General features: G+C 42.3%; 1 long non-coding RNA gene across 1 annotated transcript; it reads right to left on the reverse strand.

The window, feature by feature from the left end:
* Positions 1-836: 836 nt before the first annotated feature.
* LOC149452389 (uncharacterized) lies at positions 837-16,260 on the reverse strand. Its single transcript, XR_016314877.1, has 4 exons — positions 16,196-16,260; positions 14,889-15,265; positions 14,296-14,327; positions 837-1,126 (listed from the first exon to the last, which is right to left on the reverse strand). It is a non-coding gene; the product is annotated as an uncharacterized LOC149452389 (long non-coding RNA).
* Between the last annotated feature and the right edge of the window lie 1,249 nt (positions 16,261-17,509).

Consider the following 17,509-nt stretch of genomic DNA (forward strand, 5'->3'; position numbering starts at 1 on the left):
GTTAGTGATTTTGAGGAGGGCAGTTTCAGTGGAGTGTAGGGGATGGAAGCCGGACTGTAGTGGGTCAAGGAGGTTATTGTCAGTAAGGTGAGCGCTTAGGCGATCGTAGACTATGCGCTCAAGGAGCTTGGAGGTGAGTGGCAGCAGGGAGATGGGTCTGAGGTTGTTGGGGTCCGCGGGATCCAGGGAGGGCTTTTTGAGGATGGGGGTGATATGCGCGTGCTTTAGGGGGGGAGGGGAATGCGCCAGTAGAGAGGGAGAGATTGAAGATGTGGGTGAGGGAGTGGATGAGGTATAAGGGAAGACTCTGATGGGTGTTCCTGGATGTAAGGAACGACTCTGATGAGTGCTCCTGAATGTCAGGAAAGACTCTTATGGGCACGTCTGGATGTATGGGGATACACTGAGGGGCACTCCTGGATGTACAATAAGACACTGATGGGCACTCCTGGATGTACAGGGAGACACTGATGGGCACTCCTGGATGTACAGAGAGACACTGATGGGCACTCCTGAATGTACAGGGAGACACTGATGGGCACTCCTGGATGTATAGGGAGACACTGATGGGCACACGTGGATGTACGTGGAGACACTGATGGACACTCCTGGGTGTAAGGGAAGACTATGATGGCTAGTCCTGGATATAAGGAGGACACTGATGGGCACTCCTGGATGTAAGGGAAGACTATGATGGGCACTCCTGGATGTAAGAGGAAAACTCTCTATAAACATTTTTTTACTGTGAAAACTGATAAATGATAAGATATGGCCCTCAAACTGAAAAGTTTGGAGACCTCTGTTGAAAGGGAACTACAGTTTTTGATGCTTCTTAGATACACATTTGCAGATCAACCGAAATAGGAACTTCATCCTTATCTTGAAATTTGCAACAAAACCACCTATAGAAATGTTTAGTAAAGACAATCTACAAACAGATACTTATAGATAGTCGCAGGCTTCTTATTCTTTGCATGCATTGTTTTTCTTTTCCTCCCCATTCTTCTCATGTTCACTATTTTCACTAAGGGCAAATGAATCCGTTGTGCTTTACTTCCTGGAACTCTGGATCTTCCTCTTGTAAGTGAAAAGAGGGAAAGGACCGCTTTAATATGAAGTCTAAATGCTGTAGGGGGAAATTAAAAAATGTATCTGAGCAAAATTATATCTCTGCTTTCATCTTTTTATTGTTTTTCCACAGTAAGAAAATACAATCAACAGCGGTGAGAAGCAAGATAAAAAGATATAGTAACTCATAACAGTATATCAAATAGACTGTGTACAGTGTTACTAGAAGCGACATAGCAGATGACAAGAGAAAACAATATAATTTGCAATCCTAGAACAATAAAGATCTGTTGTGATATAAATGGTAGTGCAGCCTCTTTCCTTTAAGGCAGGGGTCTCAAAACTATGGTCCTCCAAGTGTTGAGGAACTGCAAATCCCATGAGGCCTTGCAAGACTTTGACAGCCACAGGCAAGACTCCCAGAGGCAGAGGCATGTTGGGACTTGTAGTACTTCAACAGCTGGAGGGCCATAGGTTGGAGAACCCTGCAAGACAAGGAATAAAGCAGACAGCCAAATCAGTATGAAGTACCAAAATGTAATTTGTTAACGCTCTAAAGATAAGAACATCATAAAGAAAGAAAGAGACAGTAAAGGGAAAAGAAACAAACATAGGAAAAAAGAAAAGGGAATTAGAAGGATGAGCTGTGAAAAGTTCTAAACTGGTGCCATTGCCCATAGGAACCAATCAGCTTCCTTTTTCATCAGTTTTTATTAAAGCTTTACTAGTTACAAAACAGTAGCTGAATACAAAGAAAGCAAGCGAACTGGTGTTAGCCAAGAGTACAATCACAGACCAGGAGCTTAACGACCCAAAGTTTTGCTATGGGTTCACCCATATATTTGGTACATTAACATGTTATTGAAGTAACCTAACTGCCAGGTCATTGTCACTTTGATGAGTACCAAAGAGTATAAAAGATCATAGATCTTAGAACAAGAAAGGATGTAAGGATAAAAAGAGGGTACGGCGGAGGGGAATCTTGGGACCTGAATGCCAGCTTTTAGCTTCCATTTTTTTCACACAGCTTTGAAAATTAAAATTTAAATGCTGATTGGCTGTGCTCAAGTTGAGGCAAAGTTTGTATCAGACACTGCATCCAATGTGTCTAGACCCCAAATCCAGCAAACAAGCTACAACTTAATGCAAAGGTTAGTTATAAATTGAAGGGGTTGCCATCTTTTTGTCTAGCTTGTTTGCTGGATTTGGCATGGGGACACATTTGATGCCTTTAGCTGCCATTGTGCTCTTGCTGGATGTCCAGTGTGCCCCTTTGTCTTCAAGGAGGAGTGGGCTTCCTCTAGGCAAACCTGCCCATAATTCATTCATTGCGATAAATGCTCCAACTTGGAGACTCTCGAAAATATAGAGCTAGGACCGCGGTATGAAGAGAAGCCTTGGCAAGGCAGTGCTGCTTCCACATATACAGTATTTATGACTGTATGTAACTAAATCCTCTGTTTTTTTATGTGAATTGTTAGACAGGGTCAATTTGAATTTATTGCTGGCTAGCTGGTAAGTGTGCTGGGACATTTTTGTTTGTCTGTTATATGCATTGCCCTTCCACGTGCACTTTACTGCTAAGGCAAGTTATAAATTGGGGTGGTTTCCATCTGTTTAAATGCATATGCGCTAAGGCAGGGCTTGAAATTTCCACTCGCCTGCTCGCCAATGGCGAGTGGAAATTATGGTGGGGGTGAGTGTGTCCCCCAGGTCAGGGGCATATCTACCTCGAGACACCGCTCCCCAGAAGAAGGGACCTTTTGGGCAGCAGTGGACAGAGCCATGCAGGGCCGCCAGCAGAGGGGTCGCACCGGTACCCTTGCAGTGGCCCAGACAGCAGGGGAATCGATGCGGGGAGGGCAGTTGCAGAGCGATGCTCCTGTACCTCTCCCTCCAGCAGCTGACGAGCCGGGACCAGAGGACAGCCTGGAGCAGGGAGAGGAGAAGTGTCGGAGAGGAATAAGCCCGGAGAAGGTGAGCTGTGCTATGTTCTCCTTGCCTCCCTCCCTACACTGACAGATCTTATGGGGCTGCAACCCCCACCCCTTCCTGCTGCCTGGAGATCAGCAGCCCTTGGAGAAGGTGCTTGTGTGCAGCCCCATACGATGTGAGAAAGGAAGAGAGAGAGAGGGGGGAGAGAGAGGGAAGAGAGGGGAGAGAGAGAGAGGGAGAGAGAGAGAGAGGGAAGATGTGTATTTCTGTGTATGTACATGTATCTGTGTGTATGCGTGTCTGTACGTGCCTGTGTGTGTACACATGTGTCTGTATGTGTGTGTGTGTACCTGTGTCTCTGTGCGTGTGTGTACATGTTTCTGTGTGTGTATGTACATGTCTGTGTGTGTGTACAGGTGTCTCTGTTTGTCTGTGTTTGTTGGTGGCGAGTAACTCTAAGGTCTGGCTAGTAGCTCAGGACTTAAAATTTTAAGCCCTGCGCCTAGGTCATATGACATAAAAAAAAATTGCAGATAAGACCTCACCATTTTCTTCTCCAAAGTCTCTAGTTTCAGAATACATATAATTTTGAGGGGTTTAAATAATCTTCAGGCCAAAAAAGGTGCAGTTTAGCATGTGTGCAGGAATTTTTTAATACTTACCTGTCCTGCTGCCCACACAAAGATCTAAGCAGAATCTTTGGCATCCAACACACTTTCAGATGTCAGATGCCTGGTCCCCACTGCATGATGTGGTTCCCTCTGTGGGTTTCTACATCACTAATGTGTCCTGTTGTGACATAATGGTCACTAGATTAGCCCCCAGATTAGTTTAGTAAATGTGGATTAGCCCCCAGATTAATAAATGTAGAAAGGATGAGGATGATACAACCATGGGATTAGCCCACAGATTAGTTTAGTAAACATAGATTAGCCCACAGATTAGTTAAGTAAATGTAGATTAGCCCCAGATTAGTTTAGTAAATGTAAACTAGATGCCAGATTAATAAAGGTAGAAAGGATGAGGATGACACAACCCTTGTCAAAGTCAATTTATATTGTACATGAAAATAAACCAATAGGTTTCAATGGTCAGAGCGGAAAAAAAAATTATATATATATATATATATATATATATATATACAGTATATATATAAAATAGGATAGTGTAGGACTAAAAGATATAGTAAAAACATAAAAAAATATATAGTACATAAGGGATATACCATTAAATGTGCTAATAGTCAATATCAGATGGATAACAAAAGAATATTAATAACTTTACTATAAATACACCAGAAAATGTTATTATTAATGAAATGCTTATTTAGGAACAGGTTTTTGTGAATTACAGTAAAGTTCATTTTCATGCTGTTTACTCTATATTCTTTGTTATCTGATATTAACTATCAGCACGTTTTATATACTGTATGTATCTCTTACGTATTTTATATATTTTATGTTTTTACTATATTCTATAGATCTACACTATCTTATTGTTTTTTGTTGTCAGCTGTGATGAAATAGGAGCTTTGAGCAACACGCGCTGGATTTTTCATGTACAATAAAAATTGACTTGACTTTAACTAGTGCTGTGGTGCTCTCATCCTGCCTGCTTTTATTAGCCTGGGAGCTGAGGACAGTAGTTTCATATTCACAGCTATAAAAAAGTACTATTTAATAGTAATGTGATCTGGCATTGCTGATATGTGCCCAACTGGGAGTTTTAATAGTAGATCCCAGGGGCGGACTGACCATTTGGAAACTCGGGCACTGCCCGAGGGCCCGGAGTCAGTAGGGGGCCCCATGAGATGCCCCTGGTACCTTTTTTATAGGCTTTTTTGAGTTTGGGCAAGGACACAGGGGCCCCATGATCCCCTAGTGCCCGGGGGCCCCATGAGTTGTCAGTCTGCCCCTGGTAGATCCATATTACCTCTTACCATTTATTATCTTACTGTCTAACTATAGCCTTTTTTAACTTTTGGACAGTGTGGGAAGAAAGTATAACTAAATGCAAAACTTTTTATTTTTTATTTTTGGATAGAGCAGAGAAGGATTAGAACCCCATGTCATATTTTTATTACTGTCTGTGTCCCGGTTGGGAAGACTCACCTTCTCTATTTGGCCCAATGACCTTTATCACCAAAAGTGAAAGAAAATCCCAAATGTTGTGTGGTTACCACAACAGCAATAAAGGAGAAATCTTCCAATGGGGACTGTAGCTCTTGTAACCCTGGTAATAACAGGGATTTCACTCACTTCCTATTGTGAGTACGGGGAAGTAAGTGAAGGAAAATCTTCCCAATGGGACACAGATGGCAAAAAAACAAAAAAACTGAGGGGGGTTATAACCCTCCCCTTCTATATTTAAAATGAAAAAAGTTCTAATTTATCATTGTGATGTTATTTAAAATTTTACATTTGTTATCAGATTGGGTGGCGAAAGGAAATCTTCAAATGGGGTCACCTGTCAACAGTGCCAAATACCCAAGAAAGAGATTCGTCTCACTTTGGAGAGTTTTTCTTTCACCTTCTGATGGGTCTCCGGGACAGAGAATGAGAGGAAATCTCCCTAATGGGGACAGTCTAAGACAGGGTTTCTCAACCAGGGTTCCTGCAGAGGTTGCTAGGGGTTCCTTGAGCAATGAGCACTTTCTGCCTCTCAGATAAGTTCCCACTGACACCATTGATCTTTTTAGCTATCTGTAAAGGGGTAATCCTTCCCAATATTTCCAAGCATAAGGAGCATTCTTCCCACTGACCATCACATCAATGTATCATGAGTTGTTGATATAGTAATTTTTAGTTATTTAAAGGGTTCCTCTATGTTGAAAAGGTTGAGAAAGGCCAGTCTAAGGGTTTGACTTGGAGTAAGGGTTATTAGGGAATTTTTAGGGTTATGGATGGGTCACAAGTCAGGGATATTTTTGAAAGCTGTTTAATTTAATTTGCTTTCTTTGCTGGAAGCCTAGTGTCTAGAACAGTGGTTCTTAACCTTTTTGGAGGTACTGAACCCCACCAGTTTCATATGCGCATTCACCGAACCCTTCTTAATTGGAAAAATAAAATATGATTTTTAAAATTCAAAACATAGGTATATATTTATACATAGGTGCACAAAATGAGCAAAACCATTAAGAACAAAGAACAAAACCATTAAAACATGATTTTCACACAAAAACAAAATAATGAATATTTACCGCAAATCAGTGTGACTTCTGCTGTTGTCTTTCAGAGGCCAGTTCAGAAATGCGCGGCATTACCTTGGCAAGTGCCACTCTCATGTCATTTTCGCAACAAAGTCTGTTCCTTTTCTTCGTCTTTATGTCCAGCATCCTCGAAAAGGATTGCTCGCAAAGATATGTTGTAACAAACGGTATGAAAATTCATCCCCCATAGTAATTCATCCCCCATATAGTAATTCATCCCCCATATAGTAATTCATCCCCCATAGTAATTCATCCCCCATATAGTAATTCATCCCCCATATAGTAATTCATCCCCCATATAGTAATTCATCCCCCATAGTAATTCATCCCCCCATATAGTAATTCATCCCCCATATAGTAATTCATCCCCCCTATAGTAATTCCTTCCCCATATAGTAATTCATCCCCCATATAGTAATTCATCCCCCATAGTAATTCATCCCCCATATAGTAATTCATCCCCCATAGTAATACATCCCCCATATAGTAATTCATCCCCCATATAGTAATTCATCCCCCATATAGTAATACATCCCCCATATAGTAATACATCCCCCATATAGTAATTCATCCCCCATATAATAATTCATCCCCCATATAGTAATTCATCCCCCATAGTAATACATCCCCCATATAGTAATTCATCCCCCATATAGTAATTCATCTCCCATATAGTAATACATCCCCCATATAGTAATACATCCCCCATATAGTAATTCATCCCCCATATAATAATTCATCCCCCATATAGTAATTCATCCCCCATATAGTAATTCATCCCCCCTATAGTAATTCATTCCCCATATTAATTCATCCCCCATATTAAGTCCCCAAGTCCCCCCTGTGTCAATTCACTTAACTTTGCTCCGCGCGTTCCTCTCGCTGTATTCCCGTGCCGTTCTGGTCTTCAGGACGGACTGTGAGAGGAGCCTAGCTCCTCTCACGTTCGTCACGCTGCCCCGCCTACACACATCCTGACAGCCAATCACTGGCTATCAGGATGTGAGTGGCAGCGAGACTGGCCAATCATTGCATTTGAGTCCCTGCCGCCCGAGAGGAGGGAGGGGAGCGAGCGCCCAGCACACAAGAGCCGCGGCTTGCCGACCACTGGGCATGTCATCACAAATCGTATGAGTCGGGTGTGGGTCACCTCCGCCGAACCCCCGAGACTGACTCACCGAACCCCTGGGGTTCGATCGAACCCAGGTTAAGAACCACTGGTCTAGAATCACCAGTACCAGGCAGAATATCCTGGCTTTTCCCGTAGTCTGGAGTTCTTCTATTTGTGAAATGTTTCTCAGCTCTGGTTACCTCTGTTTCATTCCGTTCTCTCATGCCAGCTGTTTATTTTATCAGGCAATCTTCTTGGCCAGCGTGCCTCGGCAATATTAATCTTTACAAGTGTGAAGACTCTAAACTGGTTCTCAGGGTCCTCTTGGGAGGAAACCTGAGAAAAGACAAATATTGCTAAATGCCCTTATAATTGTTAAACAGAGCAGACGGGAACAGCTGCGATCTCAAGAAGAAAATATGACCTGTGAAAAATGGATCCTTAATGACAATCCACTCATATTGCTGTAGCATATATAGTATTATGAAGAATAAATAAAGCTCAAAATGTAAAAGGCAAGCTGGGAGTCTCCAAATGTATCTCTGAAACACCAAATAAAATCCATCTAAATACTGATTGTTCTGTCTCCATAATCTAAGCATTGATAGTGTGATCTCTTTAACTTACAGTTGTGATGAGATAGCGATAACTTCAACCTCAGTTGGATATCACAGTCAGTGACTCAATCGATAAGACATCTTGTAGATCTTATGAAGTTTATTCCATAAACTGAGAGAATCTTACAACAATGAACATTCGATAGGTCAAAAGATCATAATGTTTCCTGCTCCATGCCATGAGGATTGCTGCAATGCCTTACTGGGAAAAAGGGGTGGGATATCTATACAGCATTAACTAAACCAAAGGAAAGGGAGGAGCAGAAACAAAATATAGAAAACACTTAAAGGCATATGACAGTCAATATGACAGTCATGTGAAACATGACACTAATATAGTCTATCAATAAAGGATTATACTGAGTTGGCCATATGTAGCAGCAGGAAAATAAAAATATAGGCAATATCTTTTATTGGCTAAAGGGTTCGTTCACACCAGAGGCTGCACAGTGCATTGTGGTAACACACCATTACTCTGCACGGTACCACAATGCATGTTACAAAGATTGATGCCATGTTTTGCCATTCATCCGGATTAGCACCCAAACACACCTTGCCAACAGACATGGTGTATGCGCATCAATGCATATTGGGCTGCCATTCAGAATTAATGGCATTGCATTGAACTAATAAACTAATACATTTAGGGCTCTTTCATGGTTGGGGGAGGTGATTAAAAACAGGTGGTTGAGCCGTGGTTTTATTGTCACCCCCTTCCCGGCTGCCCACCTAAATTCTAACCTTACAGCCTGACAGGGTCCCAGCCACGATGGTTTGCTTTGTGGGCAAGACATTTTTAACTTGGGCTGCAGAGTCAAACTCATCCATTGAGGTTAATGGGCCCCATCACAACTGCAAGGCAAATGCTTGGCTTGCAGTTGCAGTGTGGTCTTTCAATGTTAACTTACTGTTAGGCAATTAAGAAAAAAGGCAAAAAAAACTGGTGTCACGAGGCAGCAGTAGCACCCGCCAGCCACTGCTATACCGTCCTCACCATGGATTGCTTTTCAAAGGGAGGTAAGCATTATGGCCAGTGTGAAGGAGGCCTTAATGTGCTGTAACACCATCCTAGTTAGGTTGCTAAAATGTAGGCAAATTTAAGTTTTTGGTTTCTCTGGAGCAGGTTTTGATTGATTTTGGCTGTTCTGGGTTCTGCTGGCTGCAGGCTAAACTACTTTCCCCTGTATTCCAGTAAGTTCTGGATTATAGTGGGTTGGGTGAGGCAGACCCTGGGCTGAATATTCATGCAGCCTCAGCCAATCCCTGGTCGAATGGGTGACCAGCAGGAGGCTGAGGTGTGCATAAATAGTCGGAGGCCTGGAACAGCAGGGTCCTTGCCTTGGTGGAAAGAGGAGAGAACCAGCCTGGAGGGACTCTCTGCCCTTTTGAGCTGCTTATCTGAAGATTACAGAAGGTTTATCGCGGTCCCAGCTAAGGGAAAACTAGGGGTCTGAGTACTTGAGCTGAAGGAACAGTCTGGAGAAAAGTTTGCTGAGGATCTGGCCTGGAAGCTCAAGGTACAGGGTCTGTCTAATACTGGACGGAGGCACCCATGTATGCATGGACACAGTGATTAAACCACTGAGACAGCTCCTGGAGAGGTGGTTGCTGTTTGACCTATTTTGGGAAAGACTATTCTAGTTTTTGGGACTCAGGACTGTTTCCAGTGTGGGATCCCCCTGAGTTGTATGTCCACATCCCCTTTCGTGTAAAAGCCTACCTGGAAGAGGCTAGTTTCTACTAGAGAGTGTCCTCAGATAACGTTGCACTCGTTCTGGAGTATCGCAAGACTCACCCCAATCCCCATCCAAGTTCTTCAAACAACAAACCCAAAATATAAATGTCTGCCTAGTTATTGTGTGGAGAGACTGAAACTGCATTGTGCCTGGTTGCTGTGCATCCTTTAGGGAATAGAACTTGGCGCAAACAATGAGACCAGCTCAGGCTCTACATTACAGTGCCTTCCTGGACCTTGCAGTAAATTTAAAAAACACAGGATTTTCATAGCATGTGACTGGTTGACTGAAGTGAATACAGCTTCATCCTATATACTAAGCTCGGTGAACATTTGTGTTGTTAGATGAAAAGCCTCTAGTGTGTCTTCCATGTGGTATGGGAACATTTTGCCTGCTTGCTAGGATAATCCTACCCATATGACGGAAAGATCCAGTCTGTCTAATTGATTCAACGATGTCTGCCACAGTGACTTGTGCAGACTTCATCACGTGTGAACAGGACCACCAAGCACAATCCAAGTGACTGTAATATGCGGGGCTATTTCTCATTGCTGGAATCTTAAGCATAGTTTGCAGCAGAGACTGATTTCATTTGCATTTTTTGCATAGGATCGCAACTTAAAATGATGCTAAACGTTTAATTTTCTTATTTTTTTAAAATAACAGACTCATCATACTTACCTGCTCTCTGCAGTGTTTTTGCAAAGAGCAGCCCCAATCCTCCTCTTCTTGGAGCCCCCCAGGTACTCCTGGCCTCTCCCTCCTGTCAGGTGCCCTCACAGCAAGCAGCTTGCTAGGGGGCACCTGCTGCTTCATGTGTCCATTCACAGGTGCGTCTCGGCCCTGCTATCGTATGTACTCTCCAGTGCCTCAGGATATGCACAGCCAAAAGGGAAGCCAAGGGTACCAGGACAGCGACAACCAAAGGAAATGCTTCAGGGGTGCAGCCCTCCTCAGACAGGGAAATCAGCCACTGGATAGAGAGAAAACAGGTGGCGCACACACCTAGTGCATTATCCAAGGTTTATTGTAGGAGTGAAAGAATAATAAAAACATACTCACAGACGAAGCGTGTATCTAAAAAGCATAGAAAAATGACAATGGCCACAACAGCAGGCAAGGTGTTCTCACTGTCAGTGCGGTCAAATGGTTGACGCGTTTCGGGGACGAATCCCTTTCTTCAGAGCTGATGACCAACCTCTGATGCTGATGTATGATGAATGGAAAGTATGAGTCTTGCTGTTGGTGCCTTGATACCTGCTCTCTGCAGTGTTTTTGCAAAGAGCAACCCAATCCTCCTCTTCTTGGGGCCCCCCAGGTACTCCTGGCCCCTCCCTCCTGTCAGGTGCCCTCACAGCAAGCAGCTTGCTAGGGGGCACCTGCTGCTTCATGTGTCCATTCACAGGTGCGTCTCGGCCCTGCCCCCTCTCTCTTCTCATTTGCTCACTGGCTGTGATTGACAGCAGTGGGAGCCAATGGCTCTTGCTGCTATCTCAGCCAGTGAGAAGAGGGAGTCCTGAAATAGCTGAGAGTCCAGTGCACATCGCTGGATTGAGAGGGGTGAGTATTAGGGGGGCTGGGGGTGCTTCTGCACAGAGAATGTTTTTAAACCTTCATATTAAGAATGCATGAAGGTAAAAAACCTTGAGCCTTTAGAACCACTTTAATTTTCAGATTCCATCTGTAGCAAGCACTATCTGTATGTGCTCTAGCAGGCACAAAGATATGCCCTATCCATGTGTATTTTAACAAGATCAGAGCTTGTTGCGTTAACATCTATTTTTACCAAGTTTATTTTCAGATAAAGCACATTAGCCCATCCTTCCTACCCCTGCTGAGAAATTATTCTGCACTTGCACACAAGCTTCTTATCTAATGGTTGCGACCTGCAATTTATTTTTATCCTCAAAATCCTTTTCCCTGTTGGTCATGCCTGCATGGTGAGCCCTCACAGACTTAGATAGGGCCATCTCTCAAGACTGGAGGGTGGAGACTGAACAGAGGATGCTGCACGGCACTGGCTAAGTTAATTACATTTCTAAATACTCATATCATTTTAAATCTAGATCTTTCATTAAAATAATGCCTGGTGATCCTGCTATAAAGATCCTCATTCAGCTACCTCCTGTTATAGGGTGGCAACTCTGTCCCTGTCTCCCATTTGCTTTTCTGCATTGTCATCCCTGTGTTGAAATGACCACTTGTATTCTCTATCAGAAGGCCATTCACCAAAGGAAGCCTGGGGATCTGTGTCTTGTGAATGGCCTAGCTTTGACACTGGCGCAATTAGTCAGAGAAAAGCTCAAGACTGAAAATGGTTGTAAAGGTTTTTTTGATGAGGGTGTCATTATCTAGTAGTCTCAAGCATATCTATTGCCCAATATTTGGCTTTAAAACTTGGGCAGTTTGTCAGTTTTTCTCCTGAGTTTCATTCTTACTGAAATCTTAACAACTAAAAGTAATAATTACAGAACTCATTTACAGAAGACTTTCTCAACCTTTTTAACATTGAAATAACTTTCAAGACTCAGGGAACACCTAGCACTAAAATGTCTATATCTCAGGGTACTTTAGCAGTTGGAAGAATCTTCCTTACATTGGTGGTCAGTGGGAAGAATGTCCCTTACTTCCATGGCCAATAGAAAGGATACTTCTTACATTGGTAGTCAACGGGAAGAATGCTCCTTTTATTTGAGGTCAGTAAGAAGAATGGTCCTTACATTGGAGGTCATTGGGAAGAATGCCTCTTACATTGGTGGTCAGTGGGAAGAATGCTCCTTACATTGGCAGTCAGTGAAAAAAACGCTACTTACAGTGGCAATCAGTGGGAAGAATACTACTTACATTGATGGTCAGTGGGAAAAATAAAGAAAGGGATGTTTTCCCCCTGAAACACGTTGGCTTGATGTATTTGTTGCAATTCTCAATAAATGCCTTCTAATCCATCTTCAGACTCGCATTTCTTTGGACACTGGGCGCTCCTTCCTTCCTACTTTTCCAAGGCTACATGCTGAACAATCATAAGGCCATACTAAAAAGACAGCAGCCCAAGCTCCAAGAGGGTTCACTGCCACCATCTACTATTGGGCATAAACCACTGGAAGGGATTTTTGTCCTACTGTAACACCCTGCTTCAAGTGTTGATGCAGGATGTAAAAATGAACACAAGATGGCAGTGTCCTGCAGAACAGTGGCATTCACACTCTGTAGAACAGCCCCATGGAACTTGTATGCTGAACCACAGGACTTTGCTAAGGAACAGTGTAGTAAAGAACTACTTTCCCAGAGGAGCTGGCATGTGGGTGTAGGCGTATATATATGAAAGCCTGGAAGATTAGACAGGAAGTGAGAGGGGAGAGATCTGGAGAGAGGAGTGTATTGACTGCAGGAGGGCCAGATCAGGCTGTGGTGAGAGAGAGAGGAGGCAAGGAGAGCCTCCTGATCGATGACCTTGCTGCATCGTGGGAAGAGCTGATCTGCTAGCAGATGACCGTATGGAACGCTGCTAGTCAGACCAGAGAGTGTGTGGAGGCCTTATTGAAGGAGAGAGAGAAACCACCAGTGTTTGCCAGATGCCATCCTTTGGGTGAGAGAGTCCCAAGCACTATCAGGGACAGGGAACACTGACACCTGCTCCATCTTTGCTATTTTCCTGCACACAGTCATTAACATTGCACATAGTTATTAGAAGTTGCAACCTAGTTCCTTCAGCCACTATTGTCTGACCACACTTAGCACAGCCTTATCATCAGAGCTGATAGCAGGGCAGTCAGTCCACAGGCTGAATCACCGCTGTGTTACCATCATCATCATCAATTCACCCTACTAAGGAGGCCTTTTCCTATTGTGCCAATAGTCTTGCTGTCCAGAGAAGAGTTGCCTTCTGCCAACAATTGCATTTACCAGCTTAACCACTTGTTGCTTTAGATTCACTAGTGACTAGTGCCTTGAAGGAACATTACACCAGGAAATTGCTGCTTCCAGGCGGAATGCTGTTCTTCCAAATCTTTATTGCATCGTTCCTCAGAGAATCATAATCCACACTTCATCTCACTGTAAGAATGCTTCTTACATTGGTGGTCAGTGGGAAGAATGCTCATTACATTGGCAGGCAGTGGGAAAAATGCTCCTTACATTGGTGGTCACTGGGAAGAATGCTCCTTACTTTGGCAGTCATTGGGAAGAATGCTCCCCTTCCTTATAGCTAAAAGGTTCATTGGTGTCAGTGATTACTTATCTGAAAGCCAAAAATTGTTCATTTTTCAAATTACTATGGATTCCATAGTAATCTCTGGAGGACCCCAAGGTTCAATGGAACCCTTGATGAGAAAGGCTGCTTTACAGCGTATTGTTATGAGATGTAGATACAAGAACATAGGGCATACTATAAGTATGAGGAAACAGCTAGAAACTCTGACTGCTTTGCCAGGTGATAACACATTTAATAACATCACATAATTACTCTCTGATTATCTAGCTGGTACAATTTAATGCTTAGTGACTTATTACCGATTCCATTATAAATTAGGCTGTTGATGTAGGATTAATAACATGTCTTGGGGGGAATACAAATAGGCAATAATCTAAACAGCTTTTTATTTGTTCCTGTAATGAACTCACCATCAGCAGGAGCTGGTGCTCTCAGGTGGCTCCTAATATGAACACCAAAAGATATTCATTGTAAATATATACAAGTTCTATAATTATAGTCGGTTTGCATCAATTTTATTTTTCATTTTAAAACTCAATATTTGTATCATGTTTCTGTATGTGTATATAAAATCTTAATTTTGGAAATAAACATTTATTATAGCTACCTGCAGGCTCCTGGGATATATACAACACATGTGCCAGAAGGCTGTGAATCTAATGTATCATACTGTTTTGAGCCTAAGACCCATGGCAGGTCTGCGCATGTGCAGGATCAAGAAAGCATCATCAGGGAGCCAGCTGTGCAAAGGAGAGAATCACAACTAATTCCCAATTATGGGAGATTTAAGATGGTGGCATGGAACGGGATGTGCTGGAACACAGGATTCTCTGGCCTTATCATTATGGTATTTCTGCATACTGAAGCGTCAAAAGCGAGTGGCATATGAAAAGTAAAGTTCACAGGCCAGGTGATGTTTCTCTTTAAGCCAGCTAATATGACAAATATCCTTAAAATACTGAATAAAACAAGAAAAAGCCATTTACTTGGTTTTTCATCCTACCTTCCATGTAAAGCTGACAGATGTCATTGACTGCTCCCCAGGAAGATTGTAGAAATATGATGAGAATAGATTTCAAAAATTGCATTTCATGGCTGCCTCTGTCCAACAGGAAAACACGAGACTGGTTAAGTGACTTCCATTTCAAGCATTGACAAGTTTTCCTATGTGATGTCTGCAGGCACCCAGAGCGTATAATGCATACATCCAGCTGTGAAAAGGAGGCAAAGATAAATGTCTTTCTGGGTCTGAGATTGCTTGGAGATAGCGTAGTTATCCATGGGAACACATGTCCACTCAACATTGCTCTAACCATTCAAAAGAACCTTCTGAAAAACAGCCAGCAAATGCTGTTGTGTTGTGCGAAGTCCTTCATTGAACTAGGGAATAATAAATAATTACAACAACCATGAAGGCATCATAAAAATCATTAAACCATTTTTTTTTTATTACATTTCATGGCACTTATACCTATGGAGGAAAATTCCTAAGGAAGCAGGGAGACCCCCTAGTGGGAAGAGGGATAACTCCATCCATGCATCCACTCCCAAGAAAATCCCTAAGGAAGCAAGTAGACCCCCTACTGGGAAGAGGGATAACTCCATCCATCCATCTATCCACTTATCCCCAGGAATGAGGGATAAACTCATCCATTTACCACCAAGTCCATTTAAAGGGACACAAGCCTTTTATGACCTCACTTAACGGTTTGGTCATATACGCTAGATGAGAGCACAACCGTGAAGGTGTACACTATTTTTATGATTGGTGGACTGCACGCTAATTACGTCGTATCACACTATTAGAAGAAATGTCAAAGTCACAGATTAATTAAGGACCTGTATGCAGAAGCAGCGTGATTGCATTGTCACTTTTTAATTTGATGCTGGACTATTATTTATTTTTATTCACAAATTTGATATAATTTGTATTGCATTTGTTAGTGGAGCGCGACACTATTTTTTTACTTTATTTTCTATGACAGAATGGTATGAGTATGTGTAAAGTGTTGGAGACCTACATATTGTAATATTTTTTTATCATATATATATATATATTTTTTTTTTTTTCAATATTTTTTTCAATACAATATTGCTTTGTACACCATTTTAGCATCATGCACAATATTTAATTGTTTATTAACACTTTGCATACACCATAGTAGCTCACAAGACCCCACATTTTAGCATAAACAATTTTAATTCTGTTGAATATATTAAAGTGGAAGAAAAGCCTAACACAATCTATTCTTAAAATGTTCCCCCCACCTCCTACATATCCTGCCTAATCTGTATAAGATAGATACTTACCTCTTTTTACTTTTGCTCCAGTCAAGTGATCCTGCAGCTCTGGCTCCTCTGTGTCAGCCAGCTTCTGCAGGGAAGAGGAGGGACTGCCGACAAAAGCTGGGCTATGGAAGCCTATGGGTGACGTCACTGAAATTCACAGCTGTTGTTTAGCATTACCTGAGCCGGAGTTGCAGGATCACATGAGCGGACTTGACATACTTAAGTACACACATCTTTTTTTATACAGGTAAGGCAGGATAGGTAGAAGTGGAGGGACTGTTTTTAGGGAAAGACAACGGCTTTTCTTCTACTTTAAAGAGCAGTAAATTTGCTCTGTTGGCACAACAAAAATGCAACAAATAAAATGCATAATTTTTTAAACAACTACCAACCATATTAAAATAGGCATATCATTAAAAAAGTGCATGTTAGGGAACAGCAGCTATACAACAATTAGTCACAGACAGAGCAGTGCCTAGGCACAATCACATGTTAGGAAGTGTACTGCTACATTTTAAGAGGAATTCAAGGCAAGTTAGTTTCAAGTTAGATTTTGATGAGCTACAATTAAAGTGTAGGTTAAGCCAAAACTTTTTCATGGTTTTCGCAAGTTGGGAAGGTTTAGAACTCTTAAGGTTTTTTTGCAATCTGGGGCTCTATTAGAGAGATTTTATTTTTGTCTTTGTCCTTCTTGGAGAGTTTCCCTCACTTCCTGTATGGTAAATTAGTCGTCAGCAGGACAGGAAGTGAGGGTAAATCTCCCTAATGTAGCCCTGGATAGCAGTAAGAGTGGATATTAGAACCCCCCCGATGGGGGTTCTAATCCTCACCCACTCTATCCAAAACTAGGAAGAAGGTTTTTGGCTTGACATACATGTAGCACAGCAGAATCAAACTTTTGCCTTAAATTGCTCTTGAAATGTAGCTGTACACTTGTTAACATGCGACTGTGCCTAGGCGCTGCTGTTACTTTACCTCAAAGCTGTTTATCTGCAGAGTGTGAAGTCATCTAAGACATATCCCAATCACTCTTGCCTATGGGGATTGCTATTCTCATGAGATCTGGAGTGATTTGGTGATGTACCCACTGTGCTGATCATTGCTCTTCCATGAGCCTTCTAGAGTGGGAGATGCAGTGCAAAGCTCCCCCTTCATTCATTTTGTTGCTCTTTCACCACAATGGTTCATTCCCCCCATCAGTCACTAAATTACCAGTCAGTACCAGCAGGGAATGAGACATGGTAAGTTGGACTTGGGAAAGTATTAGGTACAAAGCCTGCAGGCAATACTGGGGACCAATCTTTTGAAGCTTTTAGTAGATAAATTGCTGAAATG

The sequence above is a fragment of the Staurois parvus genome, unplaced genomic scaffold, assembly GCF_062004578.1.
Source record: "Staurois parvus isolate SC_StPar_1 unplaced genomic scaffold, SC_StPar_1.0 ptg000475l, whole genome shotgun sequence".
NCBI lineage: Eukaryota > Metazoa > Chordata > Amphibia > Anura > Ranidae > Staurois > Staurois parvus.